General features: G+C 51.3%; 1 long non-coding RNA gene across 5 annotated transcripts; it reads right to left on the reverse strand.

The window, feature by feature from the left end:
• Positions 1–315: 315 nt before the first annotated feature.
• Positions 316–11,724, reverse strand: LOC147828383 (uncharacterized). 5 transcript variants are annotated; one of them, XR_015450898.1, is made up of 4 exons: positions 11,326–11,724; positions 9,823–11,179; positions 6,022–8,899; positions 316–5,909 (listed from the first exon to the last, which is right to left on the reverse strand). It is a non-coding gene; the product is annotated as an uncharacterized LOC147828383 (long non-coding RNA). The 5 variants fall into 5 exon arrangements; XR_015450897.1 differs by having other exon boundaries at positions 9,823–10,030; positions 11,047–11,724; XR_015450899.1 differs by having other exon boundaries at positions 6,022–8,639; positions 8,811–8,899; positions 9,823–11,724.
• Between the last annotated feature and the right edge of the window lie 11,413 nt (positions 11,725–23,137).

A 23,137-nucleotide genomic window follows, 5' to 3' on the forward strand; every position in this document is an offset into this window, starting at 1 on the left:
CTCAAAGCCCAGCGCGATCAGATTCGCAGCAGGGCTTGTGGAGATGCAGAGCTGGCCCTGCCACCGAGCTTCTGCTCAATGGGGCGGCGGGGCCTGGGACTCTGCATTCCTGGGGCTCCTGGGAGACTGGGGGCCACATGCTGCGAGGCCCGAGTCAGTCCCAGCGCTTTCCTCCCTTCCTCTCGTTGGAGCCCTCGCCTGCCTCCCCCTCACCTCTCCTCCGCAGCTGTGGGGACAGGGGAGTGCTGAGTCCTCAGCCTGCCTCCCCCAGCCACAAGCCTGGCCGAGAGGGGCCCCAGACCCCACAGCGGCTGCCGCTCCACCTAGCGGCGGTGGAGAGGCTGCGCCTGCGCTTCAGCAGAGGGGGGCTCTCGCCCGCGACCACCAGGCGGATCCTAGGCCCCCGGGCTTCAGCCAACCTCGGTGAAGCCATTCCGTTCGGAAGCGGCGCTTCTTTGGCGTGGGGCGGGACACTTGGATCAAGGGGAGACGCGGCCAGTCCTTGGCGTGAGGACCTCGCCTCTCGGGGAGCCAGTGAGGGTGGGAGAGGCTCCCGGGCTCCGCAGGAAGCCGTAGACCCCAGGGCCGAGAGGAAGGCCGGGAAGGGCAGTGCGGGTGTAGGAAGTCGGCCCGCGGGGCGCAGAGCCGACCTGACTCCGTCTGAGGGGAGGCGCAGCACCGCATCCCAGGCACAGACGACTCCGTGAGCTTTTCATATCTTTATGAGCAGGAAAAGTAAATCGGCTTGCACCCGTTGCTTCGCTCAGCCGCGAGAGAAACTTGGATCGGGTGTTTGTTAGGCTCATCCCAGCCCAGAGAAGAAAGCAGCGCGGGCCGCTGGACTCCCCAGGCCGGCCGTGACAGCGGACAGACAGCGCTGGAACCCGCCAGCCTCAGCTCCCGCTCAACTGGCAATGTGCGCAGTGCTGTCCAGGCCTGGCTTCGGCCCTGCGCTTGGAGCGAGGCCCGGTCACGCGTGGGATAGCTCCTTTCCTCCTGTCGCTGCTTAGTGCCGAGGGGCGTCCCCACCGGGACACCCCCTAGTCCCCGAGGGACCTTCGTCTTCAGTCCAATATGGACGGACAGTGGGCCCTGAAACGCTCCCGTGGTTACCCGGCCAAGGCTCGGCTCAAACTCACACGTCGAAGTCCTCTCGGAGCGGGGCTGGCTTGCTCCCGTCTGCTGCTCGGTTCTGTAAATGTGACTTTGGTCTTTCAATCCAGGGGTTAGATCTCGTTTAAATTAGCTTTTCCCTTGGATATAAGCGGAGCACATGCTCTTATTAAAATTATAGAAAAGCCAGTAAAAGAAGTAGAACTTAAGCAAGTCACTGGCAGCCATCTGCTGTATTTTTCTATACCTATTGAATCAGCACTGATTCACTTGACTGAGCTAAAATTGCATGTGTATCTTTCACTCTTTTAGACAGTACTGGGGATAGAACCCAGGGGCATTCTACCAGTGACTGAGCTCCATCCTTGGGCCTTTTTAATTTTTATTTTGAGACAGTCTCACTAAGTGGCCCAGGCTGGCCTCAGACGCATGGTCCTCCTGCTCCAGCCTCCTGAGTGGCTGGGATTGCGGGCAAGTGTGCCCCCGCCCTCTGACATCTCTTAGTCCTGTCTCCCCAGGAGCATCCTGCCCCCACCCCATATCGAGGCTGTGAGGTGCTCTAAGGAGGCCTGCTGCGTGGGTGGAGGGACAGGAAGACAATGCAGGCGTTCACAGGCTGGTGAGGGACACAAAAGAATTGGGAAAAACAGTTCCTTCGAATATGACAAGGCCAGACATTACTCCTGCAGCAGTTTTTGGAATTGCCAACCAAAAGGGAGCCCCAAATCTGATGGGATGTGGTACAGTCCCAGGGCAGCCACCAGAGTGAGACTGAGCAGCATAAACAAGGACGAGTCAGGAGAGTTCCCGGGACACAGGCTTCGCTGAGTCTTGGAAGAAAGGACGCTGTGGTTGGCAGGCAGGCGTGGGGCTGTCCTGGTCTTTTCCAAAGTGATGGCCAGAGAGGTGCAACGGTGCTCAGTAAAGACCTGAAATTAGTGATTCTGCCACGCTTTTCCTTCCTTGCTGTCCCTTGAGTGGAAAAGCACGGTGCATTGACTGGGCTAATGCAACCTGCTCCCTTCACCCGTGTACTGAAAATAGAATGCGGCTGTGCTTGCGAAGGGCGCTCCTTCCTGATCCCCGGGAAACCACAAGGAAGTGAAAGTAGCCGCGCTGTCTAAGCCTTGGGAAAAGCAACTGCGAGCCGAATCACTTGCAGATTCAATGAGAGTGTTGAGGGGAGGTCAGCTTTGCTGCTTTTGGGAGACTAACGGGTCAACTTGGCCTTTGGAGCCCTGCGGTGGCCCTGGGGCAGGCTTTCCCGTGCTGAGTAACGCCGTGTGTGACAGACCAGGGCACAGCAGGAGTGTGGACAAATGCCTGTGCTCCATATTTACTTAACAGATGAAGAAGCTGGACAACATTTTCCCTCAGTGTGCAGTGCACAGAACCAACAAGACCTGGCAGAGAGGACGGGCAGTGTCCGGGGAAGCCCTGTACTGGAGGCCAGCGAGGGCCCTCATCCCTCTTTCCCTGCCCTTCCCGAGTCGGTGAGGGACCATGCACTTGGAAGTCAGATCTGAGTTCTTATCCCAGCTCCCCTTTCTAGTCTCGGGGCTGGGAAGATGTTCCTTCCACTCCATAAGCCCATTTCCTCACCTCCTAGCCAGGGTTAATAATGCCCGTGCCACAGAGTCGATGACAAGGTGAAACAGTTACACACGGAGAGTTGCTGATGCAGAACTTGGTACCCATCGGACACAGTTCATGCATTCATTCAGCAAACACCTGGCACTGTTCTCGAGCTGGGACAAAAGCTGCAGAGATGTCTCCGTCCTTGTAGAGCTGTTTAGTAAGGAAGATGCACTGCAAACAAATGTAAACTGATAAATTATACAAGTGGTGATTGAAAAATACAGTGAATGTTTAATTTAAAAATTATTACAGTAGAAGACACATTCCCATTAATCCCCTTCAAAATATCCCCTCCTTGCTTTGAACACGCTTATCCACTGTCCTTGGCACCTTCTGACGCGGTTCTGGAAGTTCCCTTTTGTGAGTGTCTTTACGAGATATGATCAAAAATATGGTGAATGCCGCTGCTAAGCGCCATCTGACAAAAGGCCTGTAAGGACATGACGCTGTGTCCTCGTCTTCCTGATGGAGCAGATCTGGCACCATGACTTCTGGATCTTCCCAAGGTCAAAAGGACCAGGAAGGGCAAACATTTTGAATTGATTTAGGTCAATGAGGAAGCCATGCCAGTGCACTAATGACTCCGGCAATGTGTCTTTGCTGTGATAGATGCTTCTAAATCTAAACCCACACCATATTTTTCCATCACACAGTGTATATAATCATAATGGATTTAGCCAAATGGCATAAAAGACGCAAAGGCTGAGATGGAGATGTTTGGGGTTCAGTGGGAAGCCCCTTCCGATGGGGTGTGAGGGAAGGGCTCTCTGAGCAGCGGCTTTAGGCAGAGGACCACACAGTGAGAAGGAGGCAGCCATGGAAAGGGCTGGGCGTGTGGCCTTTCTGAGCAGGAGGAATCGCATTGCAGCCCCTGAGAATAGGCAAGGGCTGGGCGACCCAGATCCTGGCCCTGCAGGGTCCCAGGAACTGAGCAAGGCCAGTGGTAGAAGACATGAGCCACAGGGGTGAGTGGGGGCAGAGAGACCAAAGAATGGGGGTGCAGGGCTGGCCAGCGGGGTGGTCTCCTGCGAGCTGGGGAGAGGCAAGATTTCACCGAGTGCAGCTTCACCAGCCCTTTCCTTCCCACCTCATTGGAATTCCAAGCACCATTTCCCACCAAGAGCCGCTGGCTGCCCTCTCATTCTGCAGGCAGCCGAGGAGACTGTGCTGCAAGGACCAGGAAGGAAAGCCATCAGGCTAGGCGTCTGCGGCGGCCCGTGGAGGGGAAGCGGAAGAGGAGGTCTGCCCCGGACACACTGCTGAGGTGGTAGGGGAGAAGGTCCAGCACTGACTCGCTGACAGCCTCTGTCTTGCAGAAAAGGCCGGGCATTTTCCTTTTTAACTGCTCTTTCGGAGCAGGGGTGCTTTTTACAGTCTCACTACGTGGCCCAGGCTGTCCTTGAACTCACAATTCTCCCGCCCCAACCTCCCAAGTGCGGGGATTCCAGGGCGAGTCATTGTGCTGGCTCCTGTTTAACTTCCTACATCTTCACACTAACACGTTAGGCAGCCATTTCAGTCAGTCTTTTGTGAGAGAAAACAGGTACGTTGGCTAAGAAAGTGACCAATTGCTGCACCTACCTTGGAAAGTAATTTGGTTTTGTTCCAAGTTGAGTTTTCACAAGCCCTTACCGCCCCAGCCCCAGACTTCCAGGTCTTGGTGCATCCCCGTGGGCAGTTCCTACAAAGGGTACCAGGAGGACATGTAAGAATATTCAAGACAGTGTCGTGCTTAATAGCAAAGAACTGGAAATAATCCAAATGCCCACCCTGAGGAAAAAGAAGAGCACATAGTGTGATCACACCATGGAATATGACGCAGCAGTGGAGTGAGCTGAAGCTGTCCACAACAGCATGAATGTCATTCAACCTCATGTAAATAAAAAGAAGTCCCATCATTTTTTAGAATGCTATATTTTCTTAAAGAGTCCAGAAACAAAGACTAGACCGCATTATCTGTGGCTATAGATGTACGTATATATGATCAAACTCCCCAAAGCCAAGGAGGGGGAGCCATGAACTCTGGAGACGGTTGCTTCTGTGAGGGGAGGCAGAAGAAAGGAGGGTGGAGGATAACAACAGGTAAATACAGGTCAAGTTCTGGAGGAGTGGGCATTCGTGGCATTATAATGAATGAAAGAATGAATGAATGAAGAGGGAAGTAAAAGTCCACCCTACTTGGACCAGTGATGACAGTACGCTATGGACTATAATGAATAATCGACCCTGCAATTAAATTCCATAAAAGAAAAGAGAAAACTGGCTTCTATGGTCTTTCTGCTATGCTGGATGCAGAAGGAGTAAACCACACATTGGATGAGGTACAGGGCAGTCCGAGCTGTCACTCGGTGGTTTCATTCTGTGTCTATACCACTACTGCTCACAGCTTACCATGATGCACTCATATTGTGCATTTCTGCTGTTGATGTATGATTCGTGATCTCCAGACCTTCCTGACCATGTACCCGACCAAAAAATTAGGATATCCATGCCTAATATCCACAAATTTATTGGTAGACTTTCCTTATTTGAAGATGAGGTGAAATGTAAACACAGTTTAGTTTTTTCTCACAGCCCACTGGATTTCTCTATTCTTCCTTGCAGATATCTCTAGATTACTAAATCATATTCTGCGTAACTGTTTTTATAGTGCTGGAGACTGAACCCATGGTCGTCATGCTGCGCTGCACCCCCAGCCCCTTTTTGGTTTTCCATTTTGAGACAGGATCTTGCTAAGTCACTCAGCTTCTCAGGCTGAGCCTGAACTTGTGATTCTCCTGCCCCAGCCTCCCAGAGTGCTGGTGTTACAGGCGTGCACCACCAAACCCAGTCTCCCCAGCCTGTGGCATGCATTTCCCTGCTGGATGTCCATGATACCCTGAGAGGCAAGAGGGGCAGGCAATGTTTTCCTTACGGCACCCATGGGGAAAGAGGCCCAGAGACTCTGGCTTCCCCTCCATCACCATGCATGGGCAAGTCTGTGACAGAGCAGCATGGCCTGCCCTGCTTAGCGCTCCCTGCTTTACTCACTCTACTTGGGAGCTTCTGTTCCCACACCAACCACTATTGGAATCCCAAAGTCATGCCGACTGCTGCAGATCCCAGCTCTGCTAGGTGTCCATGCAGGAGTCTCTCTGCCTCTCTGAACGGCTTCACATCTGTAAAATGAGATGATGCTGGCCTCACAGGGTGGTGTAAGGTATGAAAACAAGATCAACTAGATGTCATAGTTACTTTTCTCATTGCTGGGACAAAATACCCAATACTCACAAGTTAAAGGAGGAAAGGTCCATTGCGGCTCGCAGCTGGTAGAGGTTTCACTCCATAGTCGGCTGGGTGGCATCACAGAGGGGCACCGCAGAGGGGCATCACAGAGGAGAAACAGTCCATGGCATGGCAGGCAGGAAGCAGGAAGTGGTGAGCCTTCTGGACTATTATCCCACCCAGGCTACAAGCCTATTGGTTGGTGCCCCCCCCGCCCCCCCCGCCACAGTGAGGTTTCTCATTATCCACACTCAGAACAATGCTAAACCAATCAGGGGACTGATTTAGTTGTCACATACCCTTATCCATATTCACAAACCCTAGATCCAACCGCCTCCAAGAAGCCCCATCTATGAGCACATGAGGCTTTGTGGGGGACATCTAGATACAAGCCACAACACTAGGTTAAAAACTAATAGAACAGGACAGTCAATAAATGTTGGTGCTCTCTTCCTACTTCCCCTGCCTTTATGTTGGCATCAGGGATTTAGAAACATAGAGAAGTCAAGGAGACGAAGCAATAATTAATTGTCAACAGCACCTGAAATGCTGTTTTCTGTATTTAATTTTAATACAGAGAGCCCTATGAACGCATTAGCCTTGTCTCTAGCTCTCCTATTTAGACAGGAAAGTGGCCCTCGGTGGGCAGTGCTGTCATAGTCAAAGCAAACAGGCCAAGGTGTTTAAAGCCACATGGTCCACACAGACCTGTGTCTCTTTCAATCTGCAGTGGATATGACAGCATACTTCATGTGTGCACTCATGGTCAGCTCAGCTCTGGCCCTTTCAGCTGTAACATTTCTCATTTCCTCTTTCTGAAGGGCCGGGCTGAGTCTTTGCATCTGATCAACTGCCTCAGGACAGAGGAGCCTGGCTGCCCGGACACCAGAAATCATCACACCCTCAGGCCGGCCTCGTCCCTAAGCACGATTCCCACACACACAGACATAACAGTGCATCTACACAGGCAGCCACGGAGCCCTGCACGTGTTTCTTTTTTATGTGGCACCATTCTCTTGGTTGATTCCTGCACTTAAAAAGTACACATATGCAAGCACATGACCTGATTTAAATGAAACAGACACCTTAAGAATCTGAGCAAGTCAAGCTGACCTCTGGACACGACTACAACAGTGCCCTGCACCCCCAAGGTGCGGACAGCTCTAGGGATGACACTGGTCACGTGCTCCTGCAGGCACAGGTGTAGGATCCAGAAGAGGCAAAGCTGGAAATGGAACAGGGAACAGTGCCCCAGAGGAAGGGGACAAGGGGCCACACCTCTGCGACCCACCCAGACCCACCCAGAGCAGAGCTCCGCCAGTCCCAGGCCAGATTGCAAAGCCAATGAAGCCGACACAACTGTGGAGTGGTTTTCGAACTGTTCCCTGAATCCCAAGTTCCCTTGGAGGAGTTGCCTTGGGATCCCCTAGGGAGAGGGTACAGCTGATCCAGAGGTGTTTTCAACAGCATCGCTCTGCTCTCATAATCCCCACCCTGTTCCCCCTAAGCAGAGCAGCCCTGCTTTTGCTGACTTCCTGTTTACATCTCCATTCCGCTCAGCTGGGAGTGGCTACACTGCAACAAACATTTCTTTTCAATCAAGGTTTGGCATGGTGGCCCTTGGAATCCAGTGTACAAAGCCCTGCGCTGGCTGAGGAGATCTGTGTAGGTCAAAGGCTAGGAGAGTTTCACCTGGGTGTGGGCTGGAATCTCACTTTCCAAAGCCATGTCAGCTCTCAGGGCCGGAGCAGAACGTAAGCATCATGAGCACAGCACACAGCAGACCAAGACCAAAGGGCGCGGCACTATCCTCGAGATCAGACGCCCTGTGGCCACAGACTCACCGGCTGGAGCTCTCCGACAGGCCAACAGAGAGGGAAGGTGGCCAGGAAACTCTGGAGATCGAATTGCTTTTGCTAAGCCAGCCCAGCAGTGCAGTCAAGAGCTAAGGAGCCCCAGGAGAGGGCTGGGAAAGGATTGCTCTCTGTTTCTCTACCCCCAATGTGGGCCCTTTTGGATTAGGAAGTGGAGTGTAAAGGGAGTTATCAGGGTGAAATCAACTCAGCAAGAAACCTTCTAAGACCAAAGCCCAAGGAAAACCAATAAAACCAGCTGGGCCGCTTCCTGCTAATCATGTCATACATGGTGCACGGAGGTCAGCTTGCTTTCAGCAAGGCAAAACCCCCAGACAAACAGAAACTCCATTTCTACAAAGTGCTTTTCAGGCCCCCGGAGGAGGGCCTGGCTCTGTCAAGGGACAATTGCTGCGTGGAGCTCTAGGTCAAGCAGATAAGTGACTCTGAGAGACTCAAGCGCCAGGTCACCTCGCCTATGGATAGGGGCTATGTTTGGCTGGGAGAAGTAGCCTGGAGCAGAGCCGAAACCAATCAGTGGTTCTAGTTTTCCTGGGTGAGGAGCAGGGGAGGTGCCTGGCCCCGGGGCTGGAGCTGCATTCAGGGACGTCAGGATCTAGGCTTGCGGTGGAACCCACTTTCTTCACTGGGAACAATGACTGCCTGCTCCTCTCTGGAGTCTTCTCCGTGCTCTAGGCCGGAAGAAGGGGACAGCTGAGCATGCTCCTCCTGTCCCCACATCTTCCTGGAAACTTCATCCACTGGCTTCTGCTGGGAAAATGTAACCAGGAGGAGGTCACAACCCATTCTACCTGCCAAGGAGCCCTGGACATGTAGCCTTATTGCTGGGCATGTTGCTGTATTCTACAAAACTGAAGCTCAGTTCTAAGGAAGAAAGGGAGCAGGCACAGCATCCTGTCAGCTCGCAACTGCAAGACCTACCACAGAGCCCTCCTTAGCACGCGGGTGCAGCTGTCCACCTTCTGGCCTCCTCTGGGCCAGCCCACTGTTCTGTCAGCTGATCCAACCACCTGAGGGTCAAAAATATTAAAAGCTTCATGTCTGACTGGACACGCACAGACCTTCATGTTGTCATTACTCCCTGAAAGCACAGTGTGAGAAATGCACAAAGCTGCACTGTAGGAGGTGCTGTGAGCCATCCAGAGGGGTTTGCACATGCAGGAAGATGAGCACAGACATCTGCACGCTCGCGCTGTCCCACAGAAGGGACCTGAGCGCCTGCGGGTTCTGGCATCTGGAGGGGTCCTGGGACCGATGCCCTGGAAGGGATTGCTGCTGCTTCTCGGGGTGGCTTTCCTTTTTGCAGGGGCCTCTGCTCTCCCCCTGGCCTCAGGACCCTCACTGGGATGTCACCAGTAAGAGTCAGGCGGCAGCCCCATCTCTTCCATGGCTACAACAGCTACAAGTGACACTGAGGTTGGGTCACAGCCCTGTGCCTGAGGGTGTTGGCTTTGACCCTTGGCTGGTGGAGCAGCGGGACCCTGGCCTGGGAGACCTGGCTGGTGACACGGGGCCTCTGCAGGGCTTTGCTGTCCCGTGGCTGAAGGTGCAGCAGTGCCGAGTTCACGCGGTTAGTTCAAGTGTGACCACCGTTCCTGGCAGTGAGAAATGACGCACGTCTAGCCTTGTGCTAGAAATCGCTCTTCTTAGATATTTCTTATGAGTTGTCCAGCCTCATTCCCACAGCAGCTATGTAAAACTGCCCATACCTGCCCCTAAACTGAGGATATTATTGTCTACTCCTTAGTCACACACGACCCCAGATCCTACTTTACAGGAAGGTGCGGGCATTCGACTTCAACTGTGCCTGGGCCTTCAGCAGTGCCTGCAGCAGTGCCTGCCTTCCCACCCTTCCTCCCCGCTCCGCTCTGCTTCTGGGGAACCCAGCCCTCCCTGTGCTCAAGGCTGCTCTTGTGCTCCCCTCCCCGAGTACCTGCTTTGCCGATGCCCTTTCCTTGCTCTTCCGGCTCCGCCCCTTCTCACTGGTCTGCCGGTCGAGGCACGTGACGCTCCTGTCCAGCCCGTAAGGCTTCTGCCCTTCCTCACCTCTCCAGCAAAGGCCCCTCTGGCCTCCCGTTGGGTGGCCTCCCACGTTGTCCTCTCTTTCTCTCTTCCAGAGGTCTGGTACTCGCTCTGCAGTCCTTCATAGAGAGGAAAGGCAAGATGGCAGGAGGCCAGGGAAAGAGGGAGAACAGAAGCCAAGAGGCGTGGACTCACATCCTGCTCTTTTGTGGTCACCCAATACCATTTGATTGTTTTCCTCTTCCATAAAATCCCTAAGCTGTGGTCACGACTGCCTGCCATCCATACCTCCTGGGGTCACTGTGACAGTTAAATAAATTAACGTGAGTTGGAGCAGTTCTTCTTAGGTTAGCTATGGGAAGGACTGGTTTGTTTCTTTTCTTTTTTAAAAAAATTAATGAGATCCCACAGTGCTTTAGATTTCCTTGAGTTTTACCTAAGGCCCTGTGTCTTTCCAACTCCCTTCCAGTTACGTGGTGGTCGGTCCCCACATCCCCTTGGCTCCTCTGGGCTGTGGCGTTCCTGGGTGTGTCTGTCTGTGTCTGACATCTTGGCAGGTTGGGGCAGCACTGGCCTGGTGTTCTGTAGAGCTACCCACTGCTGGAGTCTGATGTTTTCCTCATGGGGAGACTGAACCTCCGGTGGCTGGGAGGAGGACAGACAGGCAAACTGCAACTGTTACCACCCAGCAGGGGCAGAAACTGTCAGGAGACGGTTTGTGTGGACCTTGGCTAACCGCTGGAGGGTGATGCATTTCTTTTTATTTCCGTGTCGTAGCTGGCCTTACTGTACATCACAGGCACAGATCTACAAGGCAAATCCTCGACCAAGCGAGGTCACCAGTCACGGCACGCGTGGGGACTGTGGCCATGTCACGGTGCCGTAGGTGTCTGTGTTTCCTCTCAGCTCACCTGCTTATCCCACATTGCTGCCTGGCAGACCTGCCTGGAGCTGTGTCATACGCTGGGTGGCATTGTGCTAACACCTACAACACGGGGGCGCTCAATGAATCATTCTAAAGCACACCGAGGGATTCAGACACAAAAGGCAGATGTGAGCTGGAATCCTGAAGTCACTATGGGCAGAAGAGGAAGGGGCCCCGGGGAGAATCTTCCCACTCCCTTCTCCTACTGACACAGAAGTGGAGTCCTAGGGGACGGGAGGCTGTGCGGCCCTGGGAATGTGGTGGCCACCTGCTCCCGGCCAGGTCCTTGCTCCTCACTGGTGTGCTTCCCACCATCCGACTCTAAGAAGAACCTCTGCGGGCCCTAGAGGAAGAGCAGGACGGACATCAAAGGGCTGAGATCTACCGGCGAGCCCAATTTCTCGCTGACCTTCTAACTTCCCACCACTTCATCAAAACTTAAATGAACAGCTGAAGACATGAAGACGCTGGAGGAGAAGCAGAACTGACCACTTGGATATAACTGATATTTCAATCATCGGGGCCAGTTTACACTTTGGAGATAGCTACGTCAGTCTCTCGGTCCTGTCACAGTCAGAGGCAAAGAAGCTCAAAGCTGAGGATGGAAAGCCCCTTAGTAGGTGATGGAACCAGAGAGAGAGGATGAAGTTCTAGAGAAATAAGAATTCAGGCCTGAGAGATTTGCTCATTGTCTTCTTTTCCATGGATTTGGGATTGGATTAGACGATATTTAGTAGACTCCCGGTGGGAAAATTCCCTTATGATGCCAGAAAGGGCTCTTGGAAAATGGGGAACAGGAGTCTTGGGTAGACCATCCCTGGCTGTTCCTGTCACGAGCTGTGGAAGCCCCAGCCCTCATAGAGATATGCTACAGAATTTGGCAATCCAGAGAGCCAGATTGTGACGTGAATATTATTCCATGGAATTCACAGAGTGGAGTGTTCTGACACAGTGACAGAGATCTAGCTGCTTTCTCTGAGAAGGAACTCCACTTTACATCATAACCTACCTTTGACTTGCATGGGAGAGCTGGCACTAGAAGAATGTTTGAATGAAAACTGCAGCGCAAACTGCAGAAACATTCTGAAAAGTGTGCTTGGCTTCTAACAACAAGTTCTTCTTAGGACAAAGTTGAGGACTTTCCAGGACCTAACTTTCAACAGAACTACATGGCAATATCTTGACCAAAGTGCTATTCACAGTACAGACCTCATAGAGATGTGCTACAGAAATTGGCCATGAAGGTTTATTGATTTTATTTATTCTTTCGAAAAACCAACTCTTCGCTTCATTGATTTTTTTGTATTGTTCTCTTAGTCTCCATGGCATTGATTTCTGCTCAGATCTTTATAATTTCCTCTCTTGTACAAGCTTTGGGTTTGTTATGGTCTTCTTTTTCTAGGAGCTTGAGGTTCACCATTAAAGTTGTTTATTTGAGAACTCTGTGTTTTCCGAATATGGGCATTCACTGCTATGAATTTCCCTCGTAGAACTGCTTTCATTGTGTCCCACGGATTCCTGTATGTTGTACTGGCATTATCATTTACTTGTAGAAACTATCTAATTTCTTCTGTGACCCATTGGTTGTTCAGGAGGGTGTTATTCAGTTTCCATGTGTTTGTGGGGGTTTTGCAGTTTCTTATGTTATTGATCTCCAATTGTATTGCACTATGGTCTGATAATATACAGGGGGTAACTTCAATTCTTTTACATTTACTTAGACATGTCCTATGAGCTAGCATGTGGTCTATTCTGGAGAATGACCCATGTGCAGATGAAAAGAATGTGTATTCCGATTTTGTAGGGTGGAACACTCTGTAAACATCTATTAAGTCCATTTGTTCAATACATTGGTTCAGTTCTAGAATTTCATTGTTAATTTTTTTTCTAGTTGATCTGTCTATTTGTGATAAAGGGGTGTTGAGGTCCCCCACTACAATTGTATTAGTGCTTATTTAGTTTTTCATGTCCATTAATATTTGTTTTGTATAGTTGGGGGCATTCGTATTTGGTGCATATATATTTATGACTGTCATCTTTTCCTCTTGGATTGTTCCTTTCACAAGGATGCAGTAACCATCTTTGTCTCTCTTAATTAGTTTTGGTTTGAAATCTACTTTGTCTGCAAATAAGATTGCTACCCCTGCTTTTTTCTGGGTTCCTGTTGTGTGGGGAAATGTTTTCCATCCTTTTACTTTCAGTCTATGGATTTCCTTTTGAGTTAGGTGTGTTTCTTGTATACAGCATATTGCTGGGTTTTGCTTCTTAATCTATTCTGCCAGTCTATTTCTTTTGATTGATGAATTGAGGCCATTAACATTGATAGTTATAATTGATAGATATTGACTCATCCTTATCATGTTTTACTTTTGTTGGCTCTTTTATTTCTACTTTTTCCCCCTTTCCCTTTAGATTCTTACCTTGCCTGGGCCCTCCCCTCTGTTGGGCCTCATGGAGTTGTGACCTTCATTGCTTTTTTCTAGGATATTGTTTAGAATTGTTTGGAGTGCTGGTTTGGTGTTCATGAAATTTCTCAGGTGTTCTTTATTGTGGAAGCATCTAATTTCCCCACCAATTTTGAAAGATAATTTTGCAGGATACAACAGTCTAGGTTGGAAGCAATTTTCTTTTAGGGCTTGAAATACTTGACTCCAGGCTCTCCTTGCCTTGAGGGTTTGTACGGAGAAGTCTGCTGTGATTCTGATGGGCTTTCCTTTGTAGGTGATTTGTTTATTTTCTCTAACTGCTTATAGGATTTTGTTTTTCTGTTGGGTTTCTGGGATCTTGACTATTATATGTCTAGGTGTAGTTTTGTTTTGATCGTGGCTAGTTGGAGTTCTATAGGCCTCACTTATCTCTATGTCCAATTCTCTACCTCTGTCTGGGAAGTTTTCTACTATTACTTCTGTGAACAGTATTTTTTAATGTCATTTGTACTTTCTCCTGTTTTTTCGTGGACTTCTATAAGTCTTATGTTATGTTTCTAGCAGCTGCTGGATTGATTTCTCATGGTCCTTTACTATTTTGAAGAAATCTCTGTTGTCATGGTCACTAACCACAATCCTGACTTCAATAATCTGATAGTCTATCTTCACATTCGCTCAATCTGCTGTGCATACTTTCATTGGAGCTTTTAATCTCCTGAATATCTGTTTCAATCTGTTTCATGTATTCCATTTCTTTCCTATGTTGGGCAATCATTGTTTCCATTTCTTTCTCATGTTGAGCATTCATGGCTTCCAGCATGGTTCTGAGCGCATCTATTTTTTTTTTTATCTGTTTCTGTTCTAGGGCCTCTAATCACGTCTTTTACTCTGCTCACCATCTCTGTAGTTATCTGGAAATTATTTCTGTTTTGAATTTTTCTAGAGCCTCATTCATCTGTTTTGTTACTTCCTGTGCTATCAGTTCAGGGTGTTCAGGTGTTGATTATCATATTTTTCCACCTTGTTTCCCCCAAAATCTGCCTTTGGTGAGCTGGAAGTCTGGGTTTGTGTCCTGCCAAGGTGTCTTCTCATTTTTAATTCTGTTGTTGGTGCTGTTTTTGCTTTAATTCCTGGGCTGATACTCCAATATTTCTTATTTTGAGTATGTTTATTACTGGTGTTTAGAGCCCCTATGGAGTGATTGCTTCTAAGAGGTATCTTCCAGGTATTGCTGGACTTTTTAGGCTTCGAGTCCCTAATGAGTCCTAAGCAATCTTGTTTTCAGTATACCAAGGAGGACAACTGATTAGATCCATCACAACACCTTAGCCCAATTGACACAATCAGCCTCAAACACAGCTTAGAAAATAACAATTTGTTGTAGCAGTTAATCTGTCACCTTTAACCCCATGAGCTAGATCAAAACCTAGGGCCAGGCCCAAATATGTTTGTAGTAAGTAAACCCTTCAATATGGCAGATTTACCCTTCAGGATAAGGATTTAGCAGGGGTTGGGGAGGGAGGGGTAGAGAGATAGAGGGAGAATGAAAGGTTAGAGGTGAGGCTAGAGGACATGGGAAGATCACACAAATTGTGGGGATCTGTTGAAGACAGGAGGAAAAGACAGAGAGAAAGAACAGAGACAAGGACAGAACAAACTGACAACAACAGGAAGCTGGAAACTGCATTCACCTTCCTATAAAAGTGACAGTCAAGAGGACAGAGAGAGAAAAAAGTCAGAATGGGACAGAGACAGGAACAAAGAGGGAGAGAAATATAGAGCCAGAAGGGATAGAGAGAGAAAAAAAGAAAAGAAAAAAATATATATATCTAAAACAAAACAAACAAAGAAAGGTCTCCCTCGGGATCTGTCTCTGCTGTGCTGGTAGACAACGTGGGCAGCAGTGTGCGGGTTTAAGTCAACAAGTCTCAGCAAGCCAGATGTAGACTACTGAGATTCAGGCAGATTTCTGGCTGCAAGGCCCAAGTTAAGGTCCCTGACCTCCTGCAGGATCAAACGCTGCAAGGTTCTACTACAGGTTCCAGCTGTCCTCCCTGCTAAGTGAGTCTGGCTTTCTATGAGAGGCGCTGATCCCTCCAATTTACCAACCACGATGGTCCAGCGTGCTTTTATTGAAGATTTTCTCTTCACTTTCCCAGTGGGCTTCAATTTTCATTGAGGAGCCTCAGAGAGGCCCTCTCTGTTATTCACTTCTGCTCTATCTTCTGGGACTGTAACCATGGCCTTTATGTTCCCCCTGGTGCCTCTGCTGTTCGGATTCAGATGCCTTGTGGTGCCCGGCATCCACCTTGCATGGTCTCCGGCAGGGCGTGTAGGCTGCTGGCGTCCATGCCACCCAATAAAGGGATTTTTAAAAAGTAGTCTTTTTTCCATCAAAGCATTCTAACCAGTGCTCCTCCAGCAAAGCAATGTACAGTGATTGAGTTCCCAAGGTCAGAATCGTCACCCACTTACTTCAAGGAATATTTGACAGGCTAATCGGGTAGAATAACTAAGCAACCCTGGTCTCCATGGAGTGCTTTTGCACAGGGTTTGATCTTTAGTATAAATGACCCCTTCTTTCATTTGCCTCCCACCACCGGGGACCTCCACATCTGACCCCCAAGCGGTGGGATTATGTAATACTTTAAATGTGACTGTCTGAAGAAGTCTTTGTGCCTTTATTTTTTCTTAAAACAATGTTGCTTGCCTAGCCTGGGATGCCGGCTTTGGGAGCTAAGACACTGGATGTTTTCCTGATGCCGAACTAAGAAAACCTCTCAGCCACGTGCCATCCGATTTGCTTCCTGTTATTTTCATCCGTCCTTCTGACAGTTCCCGTCTAAGTTTTCCTTCAAAAGTGTGAATCACTTTCAAGGTCTAGGGTTATTAGGACTTAGAATCTCTGATTTAAAAAGTGAAGTTTAATCTTCAATCAAGTGCAGGGAAAGGGAGTGAGGTTGGCAGTCTTCTCCGTAGAACCTGCTTGTGACCAATATTTACTACGGCAACGCTCTGTTCTTAGAAACTTCTATGATGACGTTTGGGTGGGGTGGCCACACCACAAGGCTTTGGGGTGACTGACATCCATGGACTGAGAAGCACGGTTATCTCATGGTGACGCACGCCTATGAAGTGTGCCATTACTTTGGGGATTTTTAGCTTGTAGAATATTTTTCTTGTAGATGAAGCATCAGACACATTTTTGTTCGAAAGAAGAGAAACAGTGAAAGTTGTGTCTGCTGCGAGGTCTGAGGGCCCCGGTAGCCCCAGGCCTCTGAGCTGGGGACTCATTTATCCCTGAGCATCTCACGGGTGCCATGAGTCCTGCTTTTTGGTCTGTGCCAGGGTCTTCTGGTATCTGTGGCACGAAAGGCGTCCTTCCTTGGACCCAGGAATCAGTCAGTTTGAACGAGGTTTGCTTATGGCCCCAGGCTGCAGAAAGCAAGTGAAATTAGTGACTCTTGATTATTTAAAAGGCCACCCGTGGAAGCCCTTGAGTGCTGTTTCAGGTGCAATTCATGCTGCAGCGCATGGTGACACTGCAGGGTTTGAAAGAGGCGGGGACGGGGGCCAGATCTGGTCGTGACGGAGCACGAGGAGTGAGGGACAGGCACGGAGGCGCAAGAGCATCACCTGGGAGAAGGCAGAGGGAGCGGGACAGGGGAGGGACAGATGGGCTCCGTGTTTACCAGGACACAGGCGATGGGATGGCTTGGACTTGAGGAGGCAGGAAGAGCGAGAACAGTGCCTTTGTCAAGGGCCCTGACAGGGAAGGGGCAGCGCCAGCTGACTTGGGTCTTTCCCATCGCGGGTGGTGAGATGGTTCCAAGTGCAAGCCCCTGCCTGCTGTCCTCAGATCTGCTTTGCTCTGTTTTCTGCAGAGGCCTGAAGAAAATGACTAGGGCAGCCCTAGCAGAGCTCTGAGGCTGGATCTGCACGCCAAGCAGTCGGGAACCCAGCTGGGGATGTGGAAAAGGTGCGGTGCGTGACTAGAGCCAGGCCCGTTCCCTGGGTGCCGAGCCAGGCTGTGCTCACTCTGAGCCCACAAACGCCATGTTCTGTGCTGCAGAAGCAGAGACCGCATGTCATAGATGCTCTGAGGGTCCAGTCCCGGGGCCCTTGGGTAACTTCCATGACTCCCTCCCCACCTGGGGCCTGGGTCTTGGGATAGGTTCCTTCTACTGTGTAACAGATTACCCCAAACATCAGGCAGCTAAAAACAAAAATCTCATGCTTGCTGTGGGCAGAATTCACTTCCGAGGCCTTGTGTCATTCCATGACACAAGGCACTGGACTCCACCACAGTGAGCAGATCTCAGGGCAAGTGTACTCATTAGCCTTCCTGTCACTGGGCATATGTACCAGATACCCACAAATTAAGGGAGGAGAGGTTCTCTTGGCTCACGGTTTCTGAGGGTTCAGTCCAGGGTAATCTGGCTCCAAGCCGAAAGGACCTGGTGGAGGAAAGCTGGTCACTGCAGAGAGAGAGGGAGGAGCCAGGGACAGAACACAGCCTTCCAGGTCACACCCCAGTGACCACCTCCAAACAGGTCCCGTCTCCTAACAGCAGAGTCAGCCACGAGCTCATCCCTGGGTGAATCCACTGATACGTATACTCCCTCTGTGATCCAATCACTTTCCCCAAACCCCACCTCGGAACACATGAGACCTTTGTGGGACATATTTTATCCAAACCATAACAGTGAGCAGGACAGAAGCCTCATGACTTGTAATGACAAGACTCTCCTTGCCCTCAAGGCCTTGACCTTGGGCTCTGTCTTTGGCCTGCTTATTGTAGTTCCAGGATGATTCCTGCTGAGTCTGTTTACCAGAATTCCCCTGGTCCCTCATGGTTCCTCCTTGTAATTTTCTGTCCCTGACCCCTAACCTGTTCCTTGGCCATAAATCCCTACTGGGCCTTGTTAAATTCAGAATGGAGCCAGGCTCCATGCCATACTCTCTCTTGTCCTAGTGAAACAGTTCCTAGTTGGGCCTGTAATCCCAACACTGTAGGAGACTGAGACAGGAAGATCAGGAGTTTGAGATCAGGCTGGGAAGCATAGTATATTATGGAGAATGTGTCTCAAAGTAAATAACAACAGCAATAACTACTACTTCTACTTCTACTTCTCCTTCTCCTTCTCCTTCTCCTTCTACTTGTACTTCTACTCCTCCTCCTGCTGCTGCTGCAATGTGAAAGCCCTGGTTTCAGTCTCCAGTACCGCACACGCGCGCGCACACACACACACACACACACACACACATATACTTCCTGAATAAAATTGTCCTTCACTGCCTTGATTTCTGCTTGGCTCAGTTTTTTCTGATGAGAACCTTGGCTGGGAGCGGCATGCCTTCTGTTGCCACATTCCATTGGCCAGAAGCCAATCTGGGTCCAGCCGCACTCCCGGCAGGGTCTGGCACAGAGGGCACACCGGCAGGCGGGAGCTGTGGGCAATCCCTGGGGCTTCGTGCCATGGCCTAGAGGAATCACGGCCCCATTCTCGGGGACCACCTAACTGTAACCCCTGTCCAGCCAGCTCTGGCTGAGTGGACGCCTGGGCTGTGTGTGTGTGGTACCGGGAACTGTGCAGGGTGTGTGCAGTGAGCCACAGTGTAGACTTCTTCTTGTTTGATTTGAGAAAGGGTCACACTGAGTTGTTAAGTGGCCCAGGCTGACCTTGAACTTGCCATCCTCCTGCCCCATCCTCCCTGGGTGCTGGGATTGCAAGTGTGCACCACCACGTCTGGCTTGGTCTGGGCTCTGCATTCAGTCATCTTCCCTCAAGGCTCCTGGGGCCCAGACCCTGCAGCCTTATGGCTTCCACCATCCAGTCCACACTTGGCCCGGGTGTCCTGCCACGCGAGTCTCCTCGGGGCACCAGAGCTCCCAGTTCCGCTTGTCTGGAAGGAAGGTCAGGTGGGGTCTGTCATGGCTGCATCTAGATGTCTGCCAGCCTCATGCACTCACAGCTGGGGCTTCTGGAGCTGGCTGGGTCTAGAGTGTGGGACCTGGGATTGAGGGTGTGTGGTGCTCCATTAGCCCGCTGATTGGAATTGGCACAGTTCTGGGTGCGGCCGACGGATTTACTGAAGACAGAAGCCCCCCGGGCATGGGTGGCCTCCATGGATTAGCCGATCTTCCCCTGCAGTGACCACTGGAGGCTCTGGCTGGGCTGTGACACTCATGGGTTGAACCCGGCCCCTTGGTGGCCGGGAAATGGGGTGCTGCTTCGTGGGGCTGTCCGATGGGAGAGGAGTCAGAACCTTGAAGCACAGGAACGCAACGGGCTGAGCTGGGCCGTGCCCTGCTGCCCGGGCCTCTCTCCCGAGAAGGCCTCGGGCTCCTGCACCCTCAGTTTAAGCGCCGTGGGATCCGCTGAGGGATTCCTTGTGCTGTGGCAGGAGCAGCCTCACTCCAGGGCGGGGACTAGTGCGCTGTGGCCCTTGGGCTTCCCCGCCCCGCCAGGCCACTCTGGGCCCCTGGCTTCCACCCTGGCCACCGTGCTGCCTGCGGGCTCTCGTCCACTGCCTTCGCACTCACCTCACTGCACTCTCCCTCGTGAGCTGTGAAACTGGAAACACCCCCAGGCTGGAATAGGCTGCTGCAGGATCCTCACGCGGCTTTCCTTAGGCGGACTCTGATTCCCAGGAATGAGGGTGCCGGGCTTGTTCCCCGCACAATGCGGGCCTTGTTCCTCCTGACTCCTCATCACCTTGAGTCCATTCGTAATTTGATTCTACAGAAATTTAACTATAGCCTAGTGGTTAGATGAATGGTCCAGTTTGTCTTTCTCCTCTACGTTAGTATTATTCCTAGTTCACTGAGAAGGAGAGGGCAGAGAATTATCCAACGACCTTCTGAGATTATCCAGCCAGTAGGCATTGGCGATGGAACTTGAACCTCCAGTGTTAAGGGCAAGCCTTCACCTGCCAGGTGGCTCCTCACCCGTTAAGAAAGAAAGACTGCTAGCCAGGTGTGCTGGTGTCACCCCAGCTACCTGAGAGGCTGAGGCAGGAAGATCACAAGAAGTTTGAGCGCAACGTGGGCAATTGGGCAAGACCTGATGTCAAAATGAGAAATAAAAAGGGCTGATGTGGCTCAATGGTAGAGCACCCCTGGGTCCTCACCCCAGTTTGGAGAGAGAGATAGAGAGATAGATGAGAGAGAGAGAGAGAGAGACAGAGAGAGAGAGACAGACTGCACAAAGGAGGGCCAGAATGGTGGAGTGCAGATCAGAAAGGTCCACGGCTTTTCTCATGAATGGCGAGGGCTGGGCTGGGGCCTGTGATCTGAGAGCCATGGGGCCGGTGGGGTGGGGACCTGCAGCACTGAATCCAGGCTCAGCCCTGCTTATCCTCAGGGTCACTGAGGGGCGCACACCCCACTCTCAGGAGGGATCAGCTCCCCATTTCCCCAGTGCACCTTCCATTTTATTTTAAATAAAACATTGGAACCCACTGGAGCTTCTCAGGCTGGTCACTGCAGTGACAGCTGACATCCTAAAGCAAACTTGACTCCCAAGAGCCTGCCTCTCCTCGGTGGAAACTGCAGCCCACCGTCAGCAGGGTTTGCACTCCAGCGATGCTGCTCCAGCTCCTCCCGAGACTTAGCACTGTGCTTTGGTTCAGGATTTAGGCCATGGCTGCACATCTGACACGTTTTCCCTGTTATCTGTCACAGGCACCAGAATCTCTCAGGCCCCCAAGTGGGACACGGGGGCTCTGCTCTGCTGTTCAGGTTTCGCCCCTTGGGGCATTCAGAGCTTCCTGGGCTTGCGTGGTGACTTAGAGGCGATTTTCCTGGACTTTACAGGTAGCGATTTCGTTGGTACCCGTCTTAGGAACACAAGTGACCCTCACTCAGTGGGGCAGACACCGCCTTTTCAGAAGCTGGATCTGAGCCACGTGTCCAGGGGCCTCCGTCCCTGGGGGAGGGTAACGGGCCCGGGCATCGGGGTGATTCGGTCTCATCCAGACAAGGACGATCTTATCGGGCCTGGCAGTCGGAGCGGCAGAGCCTGAGCCCGACCATTGGCGCTGACAATATTGGCCTCTGATGCCTGGGAGGCGAGGAATTCTGGCCCGCTGCGCCCTTCAAGGCAGCCGACTGACCTCACCCTGATGTAAGCAATTTTAACTCCTCCGGATTCCGCCTCATGATCCTGGCAGTTTACATTGTTGTCATTCTTGAGCGTCATTATGCTTTCAGAGGAAAGGGATCGAGCCTGTGAAGACATCTCCTCCTAACTGCTTCCTTTGAAGGCTGCTCTCCCAGATAAGGGAGAGGAAGGAGACAAGAGAGGCTCCTGCGCCAGCTGGGGAAGGAGGGCGCCATTGTGCCACACAGCCTCGCATAGCTCTGTGCCGAGCCCTCAGCGGGGCTTGAGTCTGGGGGTCTCCTCGGAGCTCCCTGTGCTCAGCCAGGGCTGCTCTGCTGTTACTCTCCAAAGTGGCCTCCCAGGCCCAGAGCAGGTGCTCTGCACAGCACTCAGGCCCGGGCAGAGTTCTGGGATGGGGTCATCGACAGCCCGTGGACATTTGAAGATGTGGTAGAAAGTTAGAATAAGAAACGGGAAGACAGAGGTTCTAGCACTCCGGTCCTCAAGACACTGGCAGCTGCAGAAGGAAAAGGCCTGGTCGGGCCAGGAGTTAAGAAAATACCTAAATATTCAGGCAGTGGGTGCCACAGCCCACTCACTGTCTTCCCCATGCTGTGCTTAGTTTTCCAGCAGTCTTCTGAGTGGTCTTCTTGCTCCCAGCTTTCAGCCCAAGCCCAGCCTGAGCTCAGCAGAGCAGCAGCGGGACCGCGTTCTGATCCCACTAGGGCTCTGCAGCAGACCTCCCAGGCTGCCCAGCCCTGGTCCCCCCCTCACCAGGGAGCCTCCAAGTTCTCCTCAGCCCAGGGACCCTGCCGTGAGCCCAGCCTGCACTCAGCCGCTGGGGACTCTTGCCCACTCCTGGTCCTCACCCCAGCCCCCTGCGCTGTGGTGTCTGTAACCAAGACTGAGCCATGCAGCAGCGTCTTAAGGGAAAACAGCTAAATGAAGAAGTCATGTCTGGTTGTGGAAGTCTGGCAAATACTATTCCAGAAACTGCTGTTTGGTGATAGATTCCCCTGATGGGCCACGCCTGCAAGTTTGAAAGACACTGATTTTCAGGAACATAGATCGTGGAAGAAGACGTAAGTGTGCCCAGGTTTCTCCTCATGAGGACAGACTTCACTTCTCTGTCGGGTGAACCTGGGGAGTACAAGCTTGACCCTCGAGTCCCTTGGCCTTAGATGAAAACGCAGGACTCAGAAACGGCCTCTCAGAATCTGACCTGTGCTCTTCGCTCTCCCCCAGCGGTGCGGGTGGATAGTTACCAGCCTGAACGGTCTGTCTCCCAGAAGAAACTGTTTCTGCTTTTACTTTGCTGCCACAGGAGAGAGCTCGCCCTGGGAAGCTAGCTGCCCATGCCTCCTGGCCAGAGTGAGGTCCCCGTGTGGAGGGTCAGTGTGAGCGACAGGCAGGCCCAGAAGTCAGGTGTGTACCTGGCACACAGCCCGCACTCACTTTCCTCCTCAGCAGAAGCAAAAATTAAATTAAGGCAAAATTGAAAGAAAAACTGCTGCTTAGTGAGGATTCCTATGGATGGCCACTCGGACTTGCTGAAACCCTGAAAACTTGGTTAGCCACTTGAAAAATAGGCTTGATTACTTACAACTGTCATTAAAAGTTCAGTTCCCAAATTCCTTTGGCAGATTAAACAACAGATCAGGTCTGAGGGAAGCATGCGCATGTGCTTCTTCTAAATCATCGGCATTTCCATAGGCACGAACGCTTGGCTTTAATGGGGAGACATTCACTGAGACTTCGGAAGTCATTTCT

The sequence above is a fragment of the Heterocephalus glaber genome, unplaced genomic scaffold, assembly GCF_053883595.1.
Source record: "Heterocephalus glaber isolate CG9 unplaced genomic scaffold, H.glaber_assembly_v1.0 deba00001111, whole genome shotgun sequence".
NCBI classification, from domain to species: Eukaryota; Metazoa; Chordata; class Mammalia; order Rodentia; family Bathyergidae; genus Heterocephalus; species Heterocephalus glaber.